Here is a 22,713-nt window from a genome sequence, read left to right as displayed (position 1 = left end):
GCACTATTCTAAGCCCTTGAGGTATCACAGCAGTTTCTATCCCAGGACACACAAACTGTCTTGTTTTTGCCAGATATAAGTGCTGGTAAGCCTGAGGGCTTTCTAAATGTTGTAGCAAGACTATCAATATATCTCTCTTAAATGGGTGAATATAACACACAATGGGCATATTTAAAATCTATTCAAGAGATGAGAAGCGGTAGGAGTTCTCAAAAGGGAAGAACTTTCAAGGGTGGCAGCTGTAACTGCTCAATGATGAAGACTAAAATTTAGACAGAAAATTACTTTCACGCTAAACATTACACTGTCTGGCACCCAGGTACCTTCCTGTCTAGCGGAACCTGCAGCCACACTGGAAAAGGGGGACTGGAGAGAAAAAGGTCCACAGAAAGCATTGGGTGTAGCAGAGACAGTTAAATTAGCAAACATGTGAAGCTTATGCCTTGGCATGCCCTCTTTCAGCAACTTTGGTACCTAATTCCTTAAAATAAGAAAGCACCTACTTTTACTGAAGATTCCTTATTTTTTCAAGAGCTAAGTGCCTAACTATTTCCTCTAAAGCACAGGAGGAGGAAAGAGTGACTGGTGGTACCATGGCTCCTTGCAAAGCCCAGTTAGGACAACTCTGATCACTAGAAATCAGTAGCTAGAGCACTTATGGAAGATGTAGGTTTAAATCTCTACAGAGGATGAAGAGGTAAAGGAACCAGTGTTTCCAACGCAGCAGATGACCTCTCCAAATACTGTCTTACTGTTTAAAATAGAGGATACTTTCTTCATCTTCTCCTTTGCCAGCAGCATTTTACCTGGTGATCCAAGTATGTTTTCTAATGACCTACTGGATTGGGCTCTGTGAACAGTCAGCAAAACAATGTCTGCCTGCCGGTGCTGTTAGGTCTTAGAAATTCAAGCGAACAGCACTGTTAACACACCTAAGTGTAGGTATTCAAAAAAATAGCTAAGAGCAGAAATATAAGTACTTCTGCATTTAAGGCACCTTCAGAGTTACGTTGTACCCATATAGGTTTTGATAATCCATGTAGTGAGACATAGGTGCAAAGTAGGGTTTTTTTAATGGATCTATAATCTCTCTGTCATGAAAATTTGAAATATATTCAGTCAAAATATGTTCTTTTTTATATTTCCAAATTCTGCAGTCTTCCGGTTTTTGAGGTGTAGGAAGTTATTTCCTAAAAGCTAAGGAACAGGAAGAGGAAGAGTCTCTCTCAATAAAATAGTTCATAATTATGTTTGTCATTTTAACCTGTTTTTCATTTCTAATTTGCCACATCAAACTAAATCATGATGTGTTTCGCTACCAGCAGCACATAATGAGAGCAAGTTGACATTCCCGAATCCATTTCATTCTATTTATTTCACCGGTGTTCACAGATGTGAATGACCAATTGTTTGAAGAGCAATTTTTCTCACAGAAGTATTAAATAGATAATTACAATACTCTGGTGGTAACAGTGAAAGGTGCAATATATCCTCCTGGAGGGAAAAAAGAACTTTCAACCAAAGCTTTCAAGAAAATATCCGAACGACGTCAAACTGACTTTAATTAATTAATTCAGGATTCAATTTTACTCTCACTATAGTAAATGGGAGCTTTGTTAGTACGCTTAATGGAGGAGGAGTAACAGGTTAGGAAGAAAACACTTCATAGAAATCATTACTGAGGCAGACGCTCAGCAGAACACACAGAGCTCTCCCAAAAAGTGGCCACAGGTCAGAAGACCCAACCACCTCCTCCCAGCAGCAGCTCCAGGCTCCTCGTCAGATTCTCCCTCTCCATTCTCATTCCCTCGGCTGCCACAAAGGTTGGTAAAAAGCTTCTTTAAACATAGGCTACCAAACGTAGTCAAAAATACACAACTGAGAGATTTGACTTTTAAAATCTGACTTGCTAGAGCAGGCTGTCAAAATTAATGACTGTGAAAGCACTGAACCAAGTTTCTTCAAGGGTGTTGTAGTATATTTCACGGGGGGTTAAAAATCAAACCACATCTGATGAATGCATGCACGTACTGTGACTATGTGCCACTGTTTGCAAGTAATTCCAGTTTGTGTGTTGTGATGAAATCACTTATAGAGGTATTTTTAAAAGAATGAGCAGAATTGAATTGGAAATGTTGGTCTCATTTTCAAGTTCAGAGACTTGGAAAGGCTGGATTTGTCAGCCTCCTGTCAGTCTGCCTATTTATATTGCATGAAGCAAACATGAAGGACATCATTGTTATGATGGAGAAAGGAACCCAGGGTGGTAGCAATGCGCTGGTTGAGTTGAATTATGTGGAGGACTGAAAAGTCTTTAAGAGAATGACCCACCATATCCTGAACAGCCTTTCCATATGAACTTCATGAGGACAAAATGTATCAATAAATTGCGTGAGGAGGGGTTTAATTCTGAATAATTATTGTGTGAAATGAGAGGATATTTTGAGAGCACACAAAAGGTCACTGGGGATTTAGCATGAGTCTCTCAAACCACTTTAGTTTTTTCAAAGGGGACGGGCCAAAGTCTGCAGAAGTAAAATGTCAATGTAGCAAGACACAGTGACTCCATATCTTAGCAGATGTATTTATAGCAGCATCAGTGCCATTTTCCAACACAGGCATCGAAAGTATCAATGTAGAAAGAAAAGAGGAGCTGACCAAAGGCCAGCCGCATGGGGAGTAACAATGCAGATAGTCAAATGGAAACCTGAAGAATGGAGGGCAAACAGCATTGACCAATGGCTAGTAGAGTGACCACGAGAGACAAAGAACAGGGAGATGCCATCTGCCACCTCATTCACCCTGTCCTGGATGAATAAGAAGCAGCAAAGAACTCCAGAGACACTGTGAGAAACTCCAGTGGTCTAAAGGTGGAAAAATGGCTGCTCCCCCAAACCTGTGACAAACACTCATGGCTGTAATACTCCCTGCGCATAAGAAAGGTTGCTCTGGAGCAGCCTCAGGCAGGTCTCCCTCTCATGGCAGTATCTTGGTGTGCATCAGTGTTAATTCAGCAGAGAACAGATGGTTAGTCTGGATGGGCGTATTAGCAAGAGCTCCAATGTCGTGCCAGGGAAATCTCTTTGACAGAATTACAACTACCCAAGTTATGAGCCTTTAATAGCTGTTTTCATGTAATTTCTATTTGTATTCAGATATGGCTCCTCATTTCTTGTTATTAAGCAGCTGCATTAAGGCTGTATTCAAAACCAGGTCCTGGCCCTGAAAAAAGTCTTAATTATTTCCATAAATCTGTAGCAGGGACTATATACTGCTTTTTTTTGACGTCTTCTTTGTCACTTTACCCTTCTCTTTCTTTCCTTGTCTCCTCACTCTCCTGTGGGCTGCTAATACCTCATCCTTAGCTGTTGGTTTCAGGAGTATCCAGGTGGACATTACTGGTCTTGGACTTTATTCTGCTGTATGTTCATCCTTTCTGCCGGTACCAGTCATTGGTGAGCTCCTCACCAACTCTGAAACAGTAATCTAGATTTTAAATTTGCTCAGTCTGACCAGCACAGAGGGACATACTGAGGAAAGAAAAATAAATGGTTGGCATGGTGCAGCAGCTTTGCGTAAAATCGCCTCTTACTCTCTCATCCCCCAGCTACCTGCCTGAGCCTGATGCATGTGAGGTGCTACTTCTCTCCTTCACTTGCCCCCTTCCTCTGCTGCCAGACTCAGGTTGCGCAAGGAGGAATCCATGAGTACATTTACTTATCATTTAAATGGAGATGGCATTAATATTATTTTGATTTTTCTTCCCACTAAGCATTTCCTGAGGTCAGTTCTTAAGAGCAATGCGGTCTCTGCATTAATTATGTACAAACGTAGACACACAGACACTCCTGATATACATCTTCTGACCTGAAACATACAGTTCAGTCTGAAATGAGGTTTGTAATTGGTGGGTGAAGACACTTTAACTATCTCAATCTTAGAATTAGAAAGTGGGCAGCCGGAGTCTTTTCACTGCAGAAGATTTTTCAGGGGAATGGCCTTCAGTTAGCCAAAAGAAAGGTCTATGCTGGATTATAACAAAAGATATTATCTTATCAAGACTAGAGCGAAGACAGTCAATGACTGCTTTGCTGAAAACTGGAATACTGGAAGACACAAAGAAAGTTCACAGAAAGGCACTATGAAACATTAGGGAGCAAGAGCTGAAATATCTGGAATGAAAAAAGATGGTATGAAAACAACAGTAGGCTATATTAGGGAGTTGTTACTAATATAGCACTTATAGGAACTAAATTTTAATAAGCCGTAACAGATGGCACCACAGTGCACGGGGGACAGAAAAACCAATGTAAAGAGAGTAAGAGCATGAGAACTCATTGTCATAAGCCACATCATATGCATTGCATCTTATTATTTTGGTGCTGCTACAGAAATATTAGGTACCGTTAGTGTATCTAGAGCATTTCATTATTACAGGATTCCACTGAATCACCATGCAAAGTTAACAGAATATAGTTAACGCTATGTGCACGGAGCTAGGAAATGAACATGAAAGAGGGCATAGGAAGGAACATCACAGAAAGGGCGTGCACTGGGAACATGTGAAATGTGGAGAAAACCCGCCATCAGAACCATGCAAATCTTTTAAAAGAGAATGTTTGATAATACTGCATCTGCAGCGTTATTTCAACGTGACATGGTGAATAATATATTTCTAAAATGTAATGTGCACTCCGAATCTAAATTGCAATGGTTAGGTAGCTGCAAACTGAAATACTTACTCTTGTGCCTTACAGTCAGATAGAGGGATCAATCAAGAAAACTTGTTTCTTCGCAGAGCATGCATGACCACAGCCTGCATATTGGACTTTATCAGAGCTAACAAAAATATAAGCATAACAATTGAGATCAACTTGTTTTCCTCCCTTAAAGAAAGATGCGGGATGGATAGTGATAGAAGAGGCCTTTCCTTTTACTCTGCATTCCCAGCAATGTATATATTGAAGGTCAAACAGAAAAAATAAACTAATAAGTAAGCCTAAGACAATAAAGGTTTTGGCAGAACAGAAATAGCTCATTTTACCAGTGACATTTGAAACATATGTGTTTCAGAGAACCCAGTATAAAATAGTCATCTCCAGCAAGTAAAGTTCAGCAGGAAAGCACTTTGACTGAATCATCTCAATCTTCCCTAGATTTTTATTTTAATAACAGGTATTGAGCAAAGAACTAAGTCATCAAAGGTAGAAGAAAAAAGTATGCTACAGAAATAGTACATCCTTTCCCAGGATGACAATCTGGACCTTCAGCACTGACGGGGAGAGAAGAGTAGGATGGTGCACAAGGATTTGAGAGAAATAAGTGGATCCGGTCTTTTAATAAACACATCTTTTTTTTTTTTTTATGTTCAAAGGTTTATGCAGGGATCTCATTTCAGTTATCTCATGATGATTATTTTTAACTTTAACCTTGTAAAACAGAGACAACCTGCCACAGCAGCTTATTTTATATGGAATTAAATGTCTAAAACACAAGTAAAAGCAAAACCAAACCAAGAGACATAATGAATTCTTAGTTTGATGTTCGCTGTTTTAGCTTGTACAGACTACATGTAGGGTGCAACACCTTAGAGTATGTCTATGCAGTAATACAAGATATGACTGCACCTAATGTAGAAACTGGAAAACTAGCTTTGCACTGTCTGCGGTGGGTGTTGTTAGCCCCGCGGCCATAGCACCAAGGCATAGGTGCAGTTTAGTCTAAAGTATTTACCCAGATTTGGAGAGTTTGCAGCTTGCACTGCACTTCATGCCACAGCAGCAGCACAGCTGGAAGTACCTGAGCTGGCAAGTTCACAGCTGAGACATTTTTACACAAATTACCATCTTACTTCTGGCTGTAGCATTGGCATTCACGCACAGCTTCAGGATTTGTATTCATTTTATGTGTCTTTGCTTGAATGTGGGAGTAAGCGATCTTGTGACCCATCTCTAGAGGACTAGAACATTTACAACCCATAAACTTTTTTTTAGAAAGAAATATGACCTAAAGGAGTTAAACAGTATTTGTTAGAATGAAAAAAAAAAACCAAAACAACCAAACCTGAGAGAGAAAAACTATAAATAATTTGTCTCTTGGTGGCCCTGTCATGTCTTCTTCCTATGTCTAACTTCCTAAGATACCAGGCCTCAGGCATCAGTCAAATAACTCAGGTCTCTGGAGTTGTGTGCACATGTAAACTGTAGACATGGCACAAGGCTTTCGATTGAATGTTCAAAAGGTGTGACAGTAGCTACTGCTATTACTTTGATTAAATAATACACTCATTTCCAGTCATGTGCAATGAGTAATCACAGGGGGAAAAATGATAAAATATTTGAAGGACAGCCCCTAGGCAGAAGAGAGTCATATTGGTATTCAGTTCAGTTTTCAGTTCTAGTGGAAACAAACATTTCTTGAAACATACTTCCATAGCAATTGTTCGATAGGTATTACCCCTTATTTTCACTAGATAGAAAGACAAAGGGATTATCTTTCATGTCGTCTACTGAAGAAAACAAAAAACTATTGCTGGGCAGGAATCAAGCTGAAAATGGACTATATTTTGATGCTTTTTACCCCATATGTTTCTTCATACTTGATTGCCATGGGCGTAATTTTTGTTATAAAGTATGTGCCCTTCTATTTCAAATTCTAACATTTTTCAAGTGAAAGAGACCTTAGGTTAAAAAACATAAAGTGCCTCAATATACACACGCAAAATTAATAACCTCCGGGAGAAACGCCTGCCTAATTCTTACACAATACAAGCCTGGTTCTCAGCCAACCAGTGTCATTTTTTCAGCAGTTGTTCCTGAGACGCTAACTTTACAAAACCACAATATTACTAAGTGGATGGCACATTTCAATACACTTAATATCACGCGCCACAAATATACCATGTCAGTGTAAAACACCTCTATGCATACTCCCTTTCCATACCAGATTGTGAAGGAAAGTGAAAGCTTAAAGGATAAAAAATTAAGATAGTCTGGAGGGAACGGGAGGTGAAGACAAGCAGTGGATAAGTAGAGGTTAGAATACGAAAAAGTAGCAATTTAAACTGACTACAGTCTCAAAGTCCCAACCTGGCTTCCTTAGTAGCTGCATGAGCCCTGTTTAGCTATTTTTAACCCACCTTCTAGAGTGAGAAATTAAACAGGGATGTTCAATAGCCCAGGTTTATTTTATATATGAGAGAAAGTAAGTTGAAACTGGCTGTTAGTTTAGGAACTGGCACTAACAACTGAGTTCTTGGCAGCAGCAAGGGAAAAATACAAATCATTCACAGAATGTAAAAGAAAAAGAAGAGCAAGGGTCACAAATAAAATGGTGACATGCAAAATTTCAAATGGTCAGGAAGAGGTTTTAACTGTTTCTCAGTGTTCTTTATTTCACACTGGGAAGATTATTTGCACGGCCTTTCACACCAACATTTTTAGAGAAAGTAGATTCTCTGTCCACATATAGCTATATGTAACAATAATTAATCCATTCACTGACAGTAACAAGACACTCCAGGATACACATTATTCTGTTAATAAAGAAAACTTCAGGTAGCCAGAAATAGCAAGTTTATCAAGGCATGACTCTAAAGCTTGGTGCTGCACAGGAGGACGTGGCTTACTGTTGCCTCCTGTGGAATACAAGAATGGCTGGGGGCTACAGGAGGCTACAGGGGCACAGGGCGAGCCAGGAAGAAACTGCATTGTGTGTAAAAGGTAAGGGACTAAAAAGACATCAACACCTCTGGGTTTCACCTACACTGTTCATCTGGGGAATCCACCAGCCAAGAAACACAACACAGTTTTACAGAGCAGAAAGGACCAGTGAACCTTATCGGCATAGGAAGAACGTTCACAGGCATCCATGAGTAGCAGAACTACAAAGCAAATGCAGTGAAGGCGACGGTGCCTTGCTGGGTTTTACAGAGCATGACGATACCTAACACTTCTCTTCTAATTCATGATATCTCAGAATCTATTTAACAGAACTAGAGTTTTTTGGTTTGGTTTTGGTTTTAGTTTTTTTTCGATTTGTGGAAGACTGCTCATGCAAAGGCCAGGAAGCTGCTATGGGATAGGCATGTCTCTTGTTAACATTGGACATAGAATTCTTAGTTTGCATTCCAGTAAGCCCAGAGACCTCTCTGGAAACTGCCATTTCTCCCTTTAGGTCTATTAACTTGGCTAGCAATTTGATTTTTCAGTGCAATGCGTTGCAGTAATCACGCTTGGCAATCACAAACGTGGATTAGTATAGCCAAGCGTAGGAAGGCAGGGTGCAGTTTGCTGCCCAGCCTCAGGCAGAAGGGGACATTTTGCACAGCTGGCACTGCGCATGTTTGCAAAAGCAACATAAACATGCAAAAGGCCCCACAGGCTTTACATTTTGACACATCCCAAAGTTCAGCCTAGTTAAAGTGCTTCCTTTTGCCAAAAGAAATTGTACATAACTGGGGGCGGGGGACCACCACATATTAAGAAACCCGCAACATTCAGTCTAGCAGCAAACTAAAAGTTGTGTCAAAAGCTAGATCAGCAACTACATTTCCTAGAAAAGAAGAGGGAAAACAAGTATGGTGAGAAATGCTGAACTGCTTGCAGATTTCCTTTCTGATAATCATTCCCTCTCCTTTCTTGTCTCTAAGTAACCTCAACCTTATCAAACCAAAAAGCATCACTGGCAAAGGCTCTTCTATACAGTGGATGTAGTTTTGCATGTCTGGTAGAGTGATCCTGGATTTACTAGCAATATTTTAGTGAGGAAAAGAGAAATAACTGTAGTTTAAGTACAACTGAAGATGACTTACCCTCTGCCTTGATAGAAAGACTGCTGTTTGAGCCTGCTGTTCTTGCTTTCTGCCTCTGACCCATAATCAAACCGCTCTTTTATGTACAAAAGTTTCATGTGAAATTTGACTAGTGTTAGACAACCTTTCCATTTTGAAGGAACATGGGTTTTGCCTATAGATATTCCTCTACAGAGCCAAGCATGATGCATGCACCAGTAGCTAATCAATACTGGATGCTTTAAAGACAGACATAAAAACTGAAGCTGATCCATGCTTTTTCATCAGAACATTTTCTAGAAGAAAAATAGGATTTTGGGTAAGAAATCTTCTAGGTTTCAGCTCAAAAATACAACGATGCTTTCACTAACAACAGTAAATGCGAAGTGGTGACTTTAGTCAGGGAAGTAAAGGTGAGGGAAAGGTAAACAGACAAAAAAGCAGCTACAAACTGCAGAGATACTTTTTCAGGGAATTGATGGAAAGGGGGAGGAAAAACTTTTGAAACTGCCCCAGGACAAATATGGGGGCATTTCTGGACCAGTCCTCGACAAAACCCATCATGCAATTAAGCAGTACTCCCGGTGCAAAGTGTTCATCAATAAACTGTCTAGACGCTGTATCTGTAATAAAATTTATGAATCCATTAGGGATCTACACTTACCCTTCTTTCTCAGCCCAGTTGTTCGTACATGCTAACCTGCCATAAAGAGCAGAACCTTTTTACACACAGAGAACTAATGCCAGAGAGTATGTGATTTCACTAACCCACATTTTGAAATGGAAAGCACTCAGCTTTTTAGAAAAATCAGCTTCAGGTTTTACCAGCTGAGACATTTTGCATGTGACAGTCTCAGAGTCCTTATCCAGTCCATATCCTTATACAGGACACAGCAAAGAACACATACGTTATTTTCCATTAATCCCTTTTCTAAGGTTTTTGAAGGAGTTTTTAATATTATTTTCTGCTTATTGCTCCATGGACATGCCACCGGCCAATGGTTACCAAGGATATGCACTACGAAAGTATCCTCTTAAATCAGGGTCATCATATCTGCAATACTCTACATAATCAGATAGCCATGACAAGATAATCTACCCAATTATCACCCTTAACCGCATCTCAACCGCATTTGTGCCTGCCAGGTTCTGCACTGTGGCCCAGCATTGTTGATACCTCATGAAAGAGGAGTCATAGGACAGATGGGACAGCTCTCCCCAGCAGTGGTATTGCCAGCCAGATGTGTAACCAGCACCGCCACAAATCTGCTGTTAAAGTTTCCAATAATTGGTGTCCTTTGATTTTGCTAGGCTGCTGTAACAGGCCTTTATAGAGAAGCTACCCAAAGAAAAACTTCTCTGGACTGCAGTGGATTTAGGATCTGGCTAAAACAACCCTAGGCAATAAATACTCTTTAATTCTGCATTTACTTTACATGTGAGAACCAACAATAATGAGACCTACTGGGAAAAGGAATGTACCCATTTTTTTCCTTGATTTTTTTTGTTTGTTTTCGGTAGCATTTAAAGTTCCATATACAAGGTTCATTGTGGACACAACCACGAGGCCCCACCTCCTATTCTCCTTCTGGCTGATGAAGAGAACAGAGAAGATGTAACAGACTCACACAATCATTCAGGTTGGAAGGGACCTCAGGAGGTCCAGCCTCCTCCACAAAGCAAGGTTAACATTCAATTCACATCAGATATCTCAGGGTTTTGAAAACCTCCAGGGTCATAGACTCCACAGCCCCTCTGCACAAGCTGTTATAGTATCTGACAATCCTCACAAAAGAAAATAAAACACAAAACCACATTATATCCAGTCAGAGAGTCCCATTTCAATTAATAAGCGCTGTCTCCAATTCTCACACCACGCACCTCAGTAGAGTAAAGACTCTTCAAAGAAATGAAAAGTCATTGTCAAAGGAATGAAAAGTCAAGGAATGAGGTCTTGTCAGCTTCTTGTGTGTTTTCATACTTATTCAGGACTGCACTATATTTTGCGTTTATTCTCCAATTCCAACAAACTCCCTAAAGTGGCACATGATAACTTCTTTCTCCTTGCTCTGCTGTTCTCTGCCTGCTTTCCCAGTAATCCCTTGCTCTGCTCTTTAACTTTTCTGCCTAAGATCTTAGTTCTAAGTATATTTCAAATTAAGCATTCATTCAAGAACGGACTGACTGGAAGCCTTTAAACCAGAAAACCACCACTGTATCGGCTAGAGCTGGTGTTTGCTGTCTCCTCATTTCTTGCCGATAACATAACCTGAGCCATGAACCATTTTTTTTTGTCCTCGTTCTATGAACAAGCAAACATCTGTAGGCCATGTATGTATTTCCGTGTAGAGATTTATAATGCATTGAAGTAGTGAGTCAAGGAACTGGATTGCTTTTAATGTCCTTTCAAAACAGTGGAGCTCAATTACTGAGGCTTACTAGTGCTCTTACTGCTAGTTATGTAGCCTATTTAAAAATTCTAAATACCCTTCTCAAATATCAAAGAAAAAAACCCCAACACTTTTATCATTATTCCATTTTATGTATGTCTTCTCTGTTAGCTTCTTTTACTGCCCTAATTTTCTTTGGTCTTCAACCTAGTCTTCATTCCCATCTCCTTTTTCAAAAAGGATAGTGTGAGCTATCTCAGGATAGTGTCAAAAGGATAGCTGAGCTATCTCAGCTTTGTTCTCTGAACTCCTTTTATTTGCCTAAATAGAATTAAAGAAAAAAGAAAAAGGCTGTTCCGTAACTGTTTTCTTTGCTACCTTTAGTACACTTTTCCCTTTAAATTTCTTCTAATATTTTTAGTTGTCTTCCACAGTATTTGTTTTTCTTTCTCTCAAAGGTGCCTGATCTTTCTGAATGTAATATCATTTTCCCTTCGACAGTATCCTCTATTGCTTACAAGGGTGTCTTTTGATGTCTCAGACCTTTTCTTTATGGGCTCACCTTTCATTCTGCTTTTGTTTAGAACTATTCAACCAACAGAAGTCCAAGACCATGTCATTAAAAGTGTAAAACTTAAAAAGCTTCATTTTGTGTGTTTGAATCACACTCTCGCTTTCTCTGGAAAAGCTAAGTAAATATGTCAGGTAACTAGGCATAGACAAGACTAGATCTAATAGATCTTTATACATGCTTAACATGTCCTTATACAAATATGTAAGTATATGCAATATCAGTTGTCTTGGTTTATATCCAGGTGGCCAACAGCTGGAAAGACTGAGGCCAGAATGAAGATAAGCTCCAGGTTTCCTGAAATCATAAACAAAGTCGTGCATGTATCAACATTTCATGGGGCCGTGCCACTATTTTATTGCCCTAGACATCACTAGAAGTATATACATTGAGACTGCAGACTTTCTATGTGTTTCTGCCATCATTCTCTCTAACTAGCGTGGTCTCTGTATCCACTGCTGAACAAAAACATACATAGCAGCAAAATGAGGATTGTAGGTTTTATATCAAAAGAGATATGACTCCGCTGTTTAAGTGCCATGCTCTACAGCTTAATAGTTAGTTAATGATTAGTAAAACAGAAAATCAAATGCAATATTTCTGTGCAGCAAACTTGGGTTTTGACAGTAAGAGAAATTATTTTTGTGTTTCACATAGTTTTCAAGTTTTGGACATTACAAAAAAATAACCCTAATTCTTTTACATATATTTCCAAATTTCCTTTCCATGCTTGCATCAAATGTCTAAGAAACTTTGCGAGGCCTTTATCCAATGACTGTTTTAAAACAAAATGCATAAAAATTACAGGAAATGAAACCAGAAAGAATCTCGTGCACCGTGGCTGGAGTCCAAGGAGCCACAGTGCCCAGCCAACTGTCTGAAACACTGAACTATGGCACCCTGTGCCTTCTACTATTAGGTTAGAGAGGTTTTTTAATTCTTCCCCCTCCAGTGGCCTCCAGCTTGTCAGAAGTGGAAAATGCCACCGTTCAGCGCAGGTGGCAGCCCGGCAGCCAGGGCAAGCCCCGGGGGTGGGGAGTACCCTCCAGCTGAACAGAGGAGCAGAGCCTGTGCCCTCTGTTTCCTGGTTAAGCACCATGACCAGTAACTTACTGGTAACCTCCTGTTACCAGTAAGCTGTCAGGTAGGTGGCAGGCGCTGACGCACATGCCATTGCACCTTCCAGATACAGCTCGTGAGAGGCCCGGTGCCATCCACGCATTTGGCAAGCTCAGAAGTCACATCAGGATAGACGTCGCTCTGCTCAGTGTGCCAGTCCCACCAGGGCAGGGAGGCAGGCATCTCGCTGCTTGAAGAGAAGCAGCTCTGGCTATAAGGCCGACACAGATTTCTAGCATCAGCAGAATTGTCACTTCTTCAGAGACAGAATTAGTCAACTGAGATACTTCTGGGATTACCTTATCACCAAGCAGAAGGTTTTAGATCACAGTGGTGGACTCCAACGTCCCTAGTTCACCTAAATCCTCTTTTTAGTCTTTCCTATTAATAAAAAAATAAGTTCACAGGGCTAATATTAATTATGTTTCATAACGTACACAACATATTTCCAGACACTTCAAGTATTATACAGTCTAAAAGAAATAATGCACAGTAAGGAAAATAAACTCCCACAAAGAAATCTTCAGTTGCAAATGTGTCATGACTCCATTTTTCCAATGTATCTACAAATGAAGGTGTCTACTGAAGATTTCAAAAGCATGCTTTGAAATCAAGGTGAGGTATATTTTGAATATACTAGTTTTGAATATACATACCTTGAATATACAAATGATAACTGCTATTGATAAGTCATCCCCTACTAGTGTAAGTAGGGAGAGCTAAGACAAAGCTGGTAGCATATCATGGCTTTTTCTCATTAGATTTTTACATTTATGTATGAGAGCAATCACAGTTTACTTTGAGCTTCCCTTCCCAGAAATATTAAAGGATACAATTCTGAGTCCACCTGTTTCTATAAACATATGCCTTGTTATTACTGTTCACCTTTTCTTTTTCCAAGTTTTATTCCATGAACACTAGAATTGCAGTCACCTAGTACTGACAGTCTTCTGTCAATACTGTACGTTTAGAGGAACAAAGGCAGCTGGGATATACATTATAGACCGTGAATTTATTTATCCAGTTATGTGCTGCTTATATTCATGGGTAGCAAGAATGAAGTCTGTAGTGACTACATTGTTTTGCACGGTTCCAAGCACACAAGAAATGGCATGATAATTCCCCAGTCTAGCACAGGACAGCAATGTGTCAGGTCACCAACACGTAAATGAAACCACCAGCATTTCAGGGGCAAATCAAATGCCATCCTCTGCATCGCTGATCTCTCTTAACACCTCACCAAAGCCTCTCTCTGAAGATTCAGCTTAAAAGGCTGAAAAGGTGAGTGGCCAGCCAGGCTCTGTTTTTATTGCACCTCTCAAAACCTGATAGGCAGGTCTAGCCCTACATCTTATTTTCTGCTGTGGAGTATTTGTCTGGGTCCCCACTAGCAGCAGACACACACACACATTCAGGGACCTTGTTGTCACAGGCCAGAGCAGCAGGGGACTTATGAAGCACAAGGACAACTACAATACTGGGACACCAGTCTGCTGACCCTAGATCCTCTCCTCTGAAAGTGGCCACCTGAAGATGTTTGGAGACTGCTTTAAAAAAAGATCTACGTATAGCCTCCCAGTAGTAAGACATGGGCCTTCTGAGTCTGCACCTAGACGAGACAGGTTTTTTAGTCACCAATTGAGCTATTCTTTATGAATTCACAGAGTCGCTTTAGAAACCCATTTATACTTCTAGCCCTCTCAAGGTTGCATGGGGAATGAATTCACAACATAATGGTACATTGTGTGAAAAAGTACTTAATTTAGTTTTAAATCCAATAATTCCATTGGCTGACTCAAGTCCCTGTATTTTGAGAAACAGTGATTAAATTATTTCACACTCCCATTCTTTGTGCCAGTCCCAATTTTATAGCGCTCTCTGATACCTTGCCCTTTTCCAAGCAGGAAGGCGTGAGGTTTTACCTTGTTCAGAACACATTCCCTGGTGCTGACCAACTTCATTGCAATTAATCCAGAGGAATTATGGAAAGAGCAGTGTTAATGTGGTTAAAAGCTAAACCTGAATAATCATCACACCCCAGATTTTGAATTCTCCTCCCCTCCAACAGGGTCTTGAAATAGCTAAATAAAGTTTACACTCAGGCCTTGCACATTAACAAGCAGCTGGGCTGTCTGTAAGCCTTTCAGGCAATCTTGCTAAGGTGGACAGAAGCAGCTCCAATTCAAAAAGTGCTGGGCTCTCAGAAGGGCTTATTATATTAACCTCAGCACAGCACTTTCAGACCAGAGCTGGCTTAGGGCAAAGCAGAGCACAAATTGCCAAAAAGGCTGGGTAGGCAGGTTGCATGGCGCATAAGGTAGATGATGGCAGAAAGGCAGGAGCATCCCTGATGTAAAGAGGGAAAACAGTGCACGGGGGAAAGCCCGGGCAGAGTGTTCCTTTGGAGAGAGAGGGAGCAGAACTGCATGCAGCCTTCAAGGTGTGACCTCAAGGACCCAGGTCCACAGAAAAAAAAATCTGCCAGATGTTTTAACAAGAAGAGTATTTTTTTCCTAAATGAAAATTCTAAAAAAAATATTTTGGTTCTATTTGGCATTTCATAATTTTTCTGTTGTTTGTTCCAAGGAATTACAATAATTCAGTGTTTCCTGTGAGGAAACAATTACTTTAATAAACAAAATAAAATAATGGTACCAAGAGATCTGAATAAGGAGATCTGAAACCTTAGCATTTCTGGAAAGCAATTTATCATCTACTATCAGAGTTAGTCAGATAAAAAACCCAATATGAAGGGGCTAAGACACCCTTAACTCACTTTACTGTTTATAGAACTATTTAAGTATTTTGTCTCTGTAGCCCTGTATAGCTAGATATTAATAAACAAATGATTATACATAGGGTTCTCCTAAAATAAACATACTATAAGGATATGAATGCTGTAATGACATACTAGTAGTTATGCTTCAGTGGTAAAGACCATCAGTTCATTTCTGAGTGCTTATTTAGTTCAGGTGAGGTCACACTTTGTCTGACTCTGTACATGCTTCTCCTATTATAAGCACTCAGCACTTCTCTGTTAGCTTACTATCCTAATGAAATGAAACGTAATTAATAAAAATAAGGAACAATAAATGTTATATCAGGATTCTGGGGATAAGTGCGTTGAGTTCAGCTTTTACGGTTGACCAAACTATATGAAATTCCTTTAAGGGATTTCTTATTTGATCCATATCTTGTCATCTGTGATTTTTCTAAACTTTACAGGAATCCGTTCTTGTAATATTTACATAGGTTTAGTTGTTTAATATTTAACCTGTTAATCACTGTTGAAGTAGTCTTTATAGTATTACACAGAAATACAACTTTTTCTAGGATATGCCAGTTTGCTGGGAAGTAGCCAAGTCATGCGTTTGGGGTTTTTTTTAACACAGGATTACATGCATGCTACTGATATAAATGAGATTATTGGTAACTAAGATAAATACAGCTGAAAACAGAATTTGGCTTACTATTTATGCGTACTTAAATTGCTTAATTATGGTAGTACCAAGATTAAAAATGTATGCCTTGCAGAATAGTTAATTTCACTAAGAAAAATCTTCTGCCATCATTTTCTGATTTGGCATTACTGCAGCTATTTGTATTTAATGTATTACTATTTTACCTGCTGTATAATTAGACTTTTTTCGTTTGTCAGCAAGTTCTAAATTTTTTAATAGAAAATAATAGAATTGTATTATTATATATCGTGACTAAATATATATATATTTTAATGAAAATTTATTTCAAAATATATCTTCCATAAAAAGTAGGGAAAAAAAGGATTTATTTTTATAAGGTCAAACCCATGGTCTTATTTAACAGGACTATTGTTATGATGATTGACTTCAATTGCTTCTTTTACAAAGAAAACCTAACAAATGGACAAAACCTACAGGTGCCTCAGCAAATACCTAGTTTTAACTAAGTAAATAAGTACACTGAAGCTAAGGCGATCACCTGCATGCAAGATTTAGGTAGTTACTGAAGTGGTGCCAAAGCTGTTTTGTCAACACTTGGAAGAATGAGAGAACACAGCAACAGGACTACAAATCAGATGTTCAGCAGGGCAATACACAGGTGAAATGTTGCTTTAAGAAAAAAGGCTGTAATAGCAATAACGACAGAGCATCAGGAATTCCTGACTATGAGAAAGTGGGAATATTCAACTGATGCCCACGAAATGCCTTGGGACTTCACAGTATGGTGTCATTAATCAACCTCAAAGCAACAGGACACAAAACATCTGATGGGCTTCCAGTTATTAATATGGCAACAAGGGATATAATCACTGAAATATTGAAGTTGACCCAGCAGAACACTTGTTTGCAGTTTAAAATGGAGTATTTCAAGATGCAGTTGATTAAAACTACTAATTAATATTGTTTAATATTAACTCTCAAGTCTGGAAAATACTGGGTTCTCTTCAATTGCATTGAAAACACCGACATATGACGGTGCTGTCTTTTTATGGAAACAACCACAAGACATGAGGTGGTGATATAGGATCCTACACACTTGCAATTGGAAGGTTTGTTGTTGTTTTGGTTTTTTTTAAAGGCTAGACTAAGCCATTCTGCAACTGGAGGCCAAATCCTCACCCTTGACTCAACAGCTTACTTGAATACCCAGTCTACAGCTGAGACTAATTCCCCAAATATCAATAAAAGGAGTTAACAGAGTTCCCAACAGGAATCTCCTTTCTGAAGAAATTCTAATAGAGTTTTTATTTTAAGTCTCTCTTCAAACACTACTCTCTTTCCCAAGGAGCAACTATAATAAAGATAGGTGAGCTACTTTATTTCTTGCTGCATTCCATAACGGTGGGACTTGATGTTTGTCAGCCCAGCAATCAGTAGGACTTACAACATATATAATTTTGCACTTAGGTCTGAAGCTTATTGGTGAGCATTCACAGAATATATAGTTGGATAGTATTTGTACCTGAGTGACACAAACAAAAGTTGTTTTACAATTTTGATCTAGATTTGAGATCAGCATTCCAAGTCATATTTGAAACTGTCAAGGGGAGCTGTCTAAACACTAATAGCCTGAAAATAAAGGTGGTACTCACTAGCTTTTAAAAAATAAAGGAATCGCAGTATTAAAAAAACCCAACCAACCAACCAAACAAAAAAACCAAAACCAACCAACCAAAAAAACCCCGATAAAAATGCAATAGCCACCACATCTGGCTGAACAGTTGGGCCCAGAGGGTGGTGATCAGTGGCACGAAGTCTAGTTGGAGGCCAGTAACTAGTGGTGTACCCCAGGTGTCAATACAGGGCCTGATCCTGTTCAACATCTTAATTAATGATCTGGGTGATGGGGCAGAGGGTACCCTCAGCAAGTCTGCAGATGACACCAAACTGGGAGGAGTGGCTGAAACTCCAGAGGATCATGCTGCTATCCAGAGGGACCTTGACAGGCTGGAGAAATGGGCTGACAGGATCTTCATCAAGTTCAACTAGGGAAAGTGCAAAGACCTGTACCTGGGGACGAACAAACCCATGCACCAGTACAGGCTCAGGGCTGACCAGCTGGAAAACAGCTTTGCAGAAAAGGACTTGGGGGTCGTTGTGGACACCAAGTTGAACATGAACCAGCAATGTGCCCATGCTGCAAAAAAGGTTAATGGTATCCTGGGTTGCATTAGGCTAAGTATTGCCAGCAGGTGGAGAGAGATGATCCTTCCCCTCTACTCAGTATTGGTGAGGCCACACGTGGGGCACTGTGTCCAGTTCTGAGCTCCTCAGTACAAGAGATGCGAACAGACATGAACAGATGAGGAGAGGTGAAGGGAGATGAACATACAAAGATGAAGAAGGGAGTGGAGCATCTCTCCTATGAGGAGAGGTTAAGAGAGCTGGCACTGTTTAGCCTGGGGAAGAGAAGGCTCAGGGGGATCTTATGAATGTATATAAATACCTGAAAGGAGGGTGCTAAGAAGATGGAGCCAGACTCTTTTCAGTCGTGCCCAGTGACAGGACCAGAGGCAATGAGCACAAACTGAAACACAGGAGGTTCCCTCTGAACATCAGGAAACACTTATTGACTGTGAGGGTGACCAAGCACTGGCACAGGTTGCTCAGAGAGGGCAACCAGTTATGGGTGGCACTGCTTGAGTAGGGAGTTGGACCAGATGCCCTCCAGAGGTCCCCTCCAGCCTCAACCCTTCTGTGACTCTGTGAAAAATTCTTGGGAGAGTGGTGACTGCACCTGAAAAATATAATCATCTTCCATATTTGTTCCTGGTTTTGGCTGGGATAGAGTTAATTTTCTTCATAGTAGCTAGTACAGGGCTATGTTTTGGATTTGTGCAGAAAACAGTGTTACTAATACAGAGGTGTTTTAGTTACTGCTGAGCAGTGCTCACACACTGTCAAGGCCTTTTCTGCTCCTCACCCCACCCCACCAGCGAGTAGGCTGGGGGTGCATAAGAAGTTGGGAGGGGACACGGCTGGGACATCTGATCCCAACTGATCAAAGGGATACTCCATACCATATGACGTCAGGCTCAGCATATACAGCTGGGGGAAGAAGAAGGAAGGGAGGACATTTGGAGTGATGGCGTTTGTCTTCCCAAGTAACCATTACGCTCAATGGAGCCCTGCTTTCCTGGGGATGGCTGAACACCTGCCTGCCCATGGGAAGTAGTGAATGAATTCCTTGCTTTGCTTTGCTTGTGTGCGCGGCTTTTGCTTTCCCTATTAACCTGTCTTTATCTCAACCCACGAGTTTTCTCACTTTTACTCTTCCGATTCTCTCCCCCATCCCACCAGGGTGAGTGAGCAAGCAGCTGTGTGGGGCTGAGTTGCTGGATGGGGTTAAACCACAACAGCTCCCAACAAACATTTTGAACATTTATGGTTTCTGCCATTAGCAAAACTCATAAAGGAAAAAGATAAAATCAGCTTATTGTAATCCCCATTTACATCCTACAGACCTGTAGTTTTTCTAGTCAGAAAACTATTTTTGGGAAATATTAACTGTTCTCAACAGAGCATCAGAAAACTACATCTCTGCTTTGTCTCTGAAAAATAGAGAGATCCAATGAATGCCAAGGATCTAAGTTCATATAGGAGCTACTCAACATCAAGTGAACGTTGGAGTCTAATCAGGTGAAAGAATGTAATTTTATCCATCAAAAAGCAGTTAACTAAATTAAAAAACAGTACTGTTTGTTGTGCTGTTAAAGTTGTCACAAACCAATTATTTGAACATATATTTAAAAATTTAACTTTGAAAATACTCAGTATGTTACTGATAGATATGCAATTTTAAGTATGCTTATCCTTTATTCTGTGTTTAGCAGGAAAGGTAGGATTTATCTAACAATCATCTTTGATCAGATCTTAAATGCTTGTTTGTGGCAGAGATTGCCTGTTGTCCAGTGATCTGATGCTAGTGGAGTAAAAGGAAGCACCTCACTACTGGGCTTTGAAACTCTGCACCTATTCTGTTTAATAAGTTCAACAGATCATGGATAGACAATGTTACAAAGAAAATACATTTCTGCTCAATTTATTGAGCCTTCCAGAAATTAATATAAAAATGTATTAATATAATCAAATGGGTGTTGTATCATAAAAATCATTGTCCCAGTAGCTCTGTTGAATTCTAATGTCCAATGTAATAACTGATTTGCAATCAACTAGAGTCTACTCAGTCTGAGAGAAGCCATGTCCAAGTACTTTTCACACAGTCTAAGAGACTGATCCCAACTTTTTGGGCCACTGGACCAGACCCTAACTGCAATACTTTCTACAAATCATCCAGGTCATCCAATTTTTGCCATAATTGCCCTTATAAAAAGTTGTTACTTTATAGAAATAAAAAGTTTTGTGCCCCAATAAAAACAGCAAGGTATCTTACAGGGAATGAGCAAAGCACAAAAGCTATCTAATATCAGCAGCATCAAGCATGGGGATGATTTGAGGGACAAGTCTGAAATAAGCCTACTGGGAACAGGAACATAGTCCTTGGACTTGTTACTGAGAGTCCTAAACTGCCCTTGCCAGAGAGATCACCAATACTCATAGGCAGCTCTCAGCAAAGTGGAAAGGAAAAAACAAACAGGCACATTAACTTTAAATTGTGCTCAGCCAGGCATCACAGCCTCTGAATTCAGATTCACTGAACTTCCTAGCCAAACAAAGACACATTTGTCACTGTCAACTCAGATGCTGAATGTAAAGTGGAGATTCCCTATGCATGCAGTTTAGCTTTGCATATCAGGTAAACAGCAAATGGTCAAGTCTCTGAGAGTGGGCACACATGACATTATTTGAGCAGTAAGGGAGAAAATTAGTCTTAAAAATCCACATTGAGATGCTGAAACCATCCCGTGAGAGGCAGGACTCTCACGAAACATGGAAGAGTATTCAGATTCAGAACAATAATTGAACAATATATAAACAATATTGGACAGTTAGGACTTTTGCATGCTTCTTTTGAGCTATGGAGTGCTGAAGAGGCAGAACTTTACAATTCAGTCTGAGCCACAGTCTCTTAAGAACCAAATATCTACACGAGCAAAATAACGCTCTTTCCATAGACATGCTGTCTAATGCCAGGATCTCTGAGAAAATCCAAAGGGCCACGTGGAGATGGAAAGGTAGAAACATATTACATTAGAAATGCATCAGCCTACAATGGAGCAAAACCACTCCCAGTGCAAAGACCTTGTTGCAACACAGAACCCATTCCCTCCTCTGTTATGAACCCTGGCACTACTGGTACTGTTCCTACTTTTTGTCTGAAGAAAGTCAAGTTATTCACCTCTGAAGTTTGGTGTCAGACTCTAGCCACTTTTCTTTCCTGATAAGAGGAGAAAGCTGCTCCAAACTCCTTTATCCAGCGTGAATAAGGACCAACTCCATGGCACTGGCAAGTCAGACTATTACACCTGTCAAAGAGCATCACATAGGAAGGGTGGCTTGAGGGCTCCAAGGTTTACAAGCAGACTCTTTCCAGGTTCCATTTTTCTGAAATTACAGCCTACCTTGCTTTGTAAAGGATGGGAGCATAAATGGATGGACCAGACCAGTCTTCCACAGTATCAAAAGCTTCATCTTGATGCTGACATGTACAGTACAAAGGAGTCTGGTTCCATTTCTTACTGCCAGCCAGAAGCCTGAGAGCACTTCCTCCAAGGAGAAGGAATTTGAAAACAATACGTTATTCTCCTCTTCAAAGCTGAATGGCACACACCAACATAACACAGCTATTAAGTTTTTGGCAAGGAAGGAGTGTCTCAAAAGTACAAGTCAAAGCAAAAATATCAAAGAAAAGGGAGTTGACTTCTAGAAGGTATCAGAAAGGGATTGTAACTTGGTACAGTGTCTTCGATGCAATGGCACTCAGAAGAGATTATACAGGGTACAGCATCTTTCAGAATCATGATTTGAAGAACCTGACCATCAACACTTTAAGGTAATGTTAAAATTCATTTTCCTAGTGTCTAAGCTGTTAATGATCTACCTCCATGTATCTCTAAGACTTTGGAGCAGGACACGCTTTAAGAATCAAAAGGCTTCATCCAGGCATCAGTTCAGAGGCTGGTGATAGATAGCTCCTCTGCAGCAAGAACACAGCTCTTGGGTATGACTTTCCACCTAGACAGTGGGTGTATCATCTGATTTTGAAAACTGCCCTCTCTCTGCTTAAGAATATTTATCTTCTACTCCTCAAATGGCTGAGTACTTGAGCAAAAAGAACCATTAGGTTGGGACAGGCCTCTGAGATAAGATCTCAGAAGGAGTATAGGCAAATATATATATTTTGTAACTAATTTATGCTGGTTTATATACTGTTCAGCTTTAATACTTATTTTTAAGCAG

Source organism: Mycteria americana, chromosome 2 (assembly GCF_035582795.1).
Source record: "Mycteria americana isolate JAX WOST 10 ecotype Jacksonville Zoo and Gardens chromosome 2, USCA_MyAme_1.0, whole genome shotgun sequence".
Taxonomy (NCBI): domain Eukaryota; kingdom Metazoa; phylum Chordata; class Aves; order Ciconiiformes; family Ciconiidae; genus Mycteria; species Mycteria americana.
The sequence above is the reverse complement of the archived record's forward strand: the minus strand, read 5'-3'. Positions refer to the sequence as shown.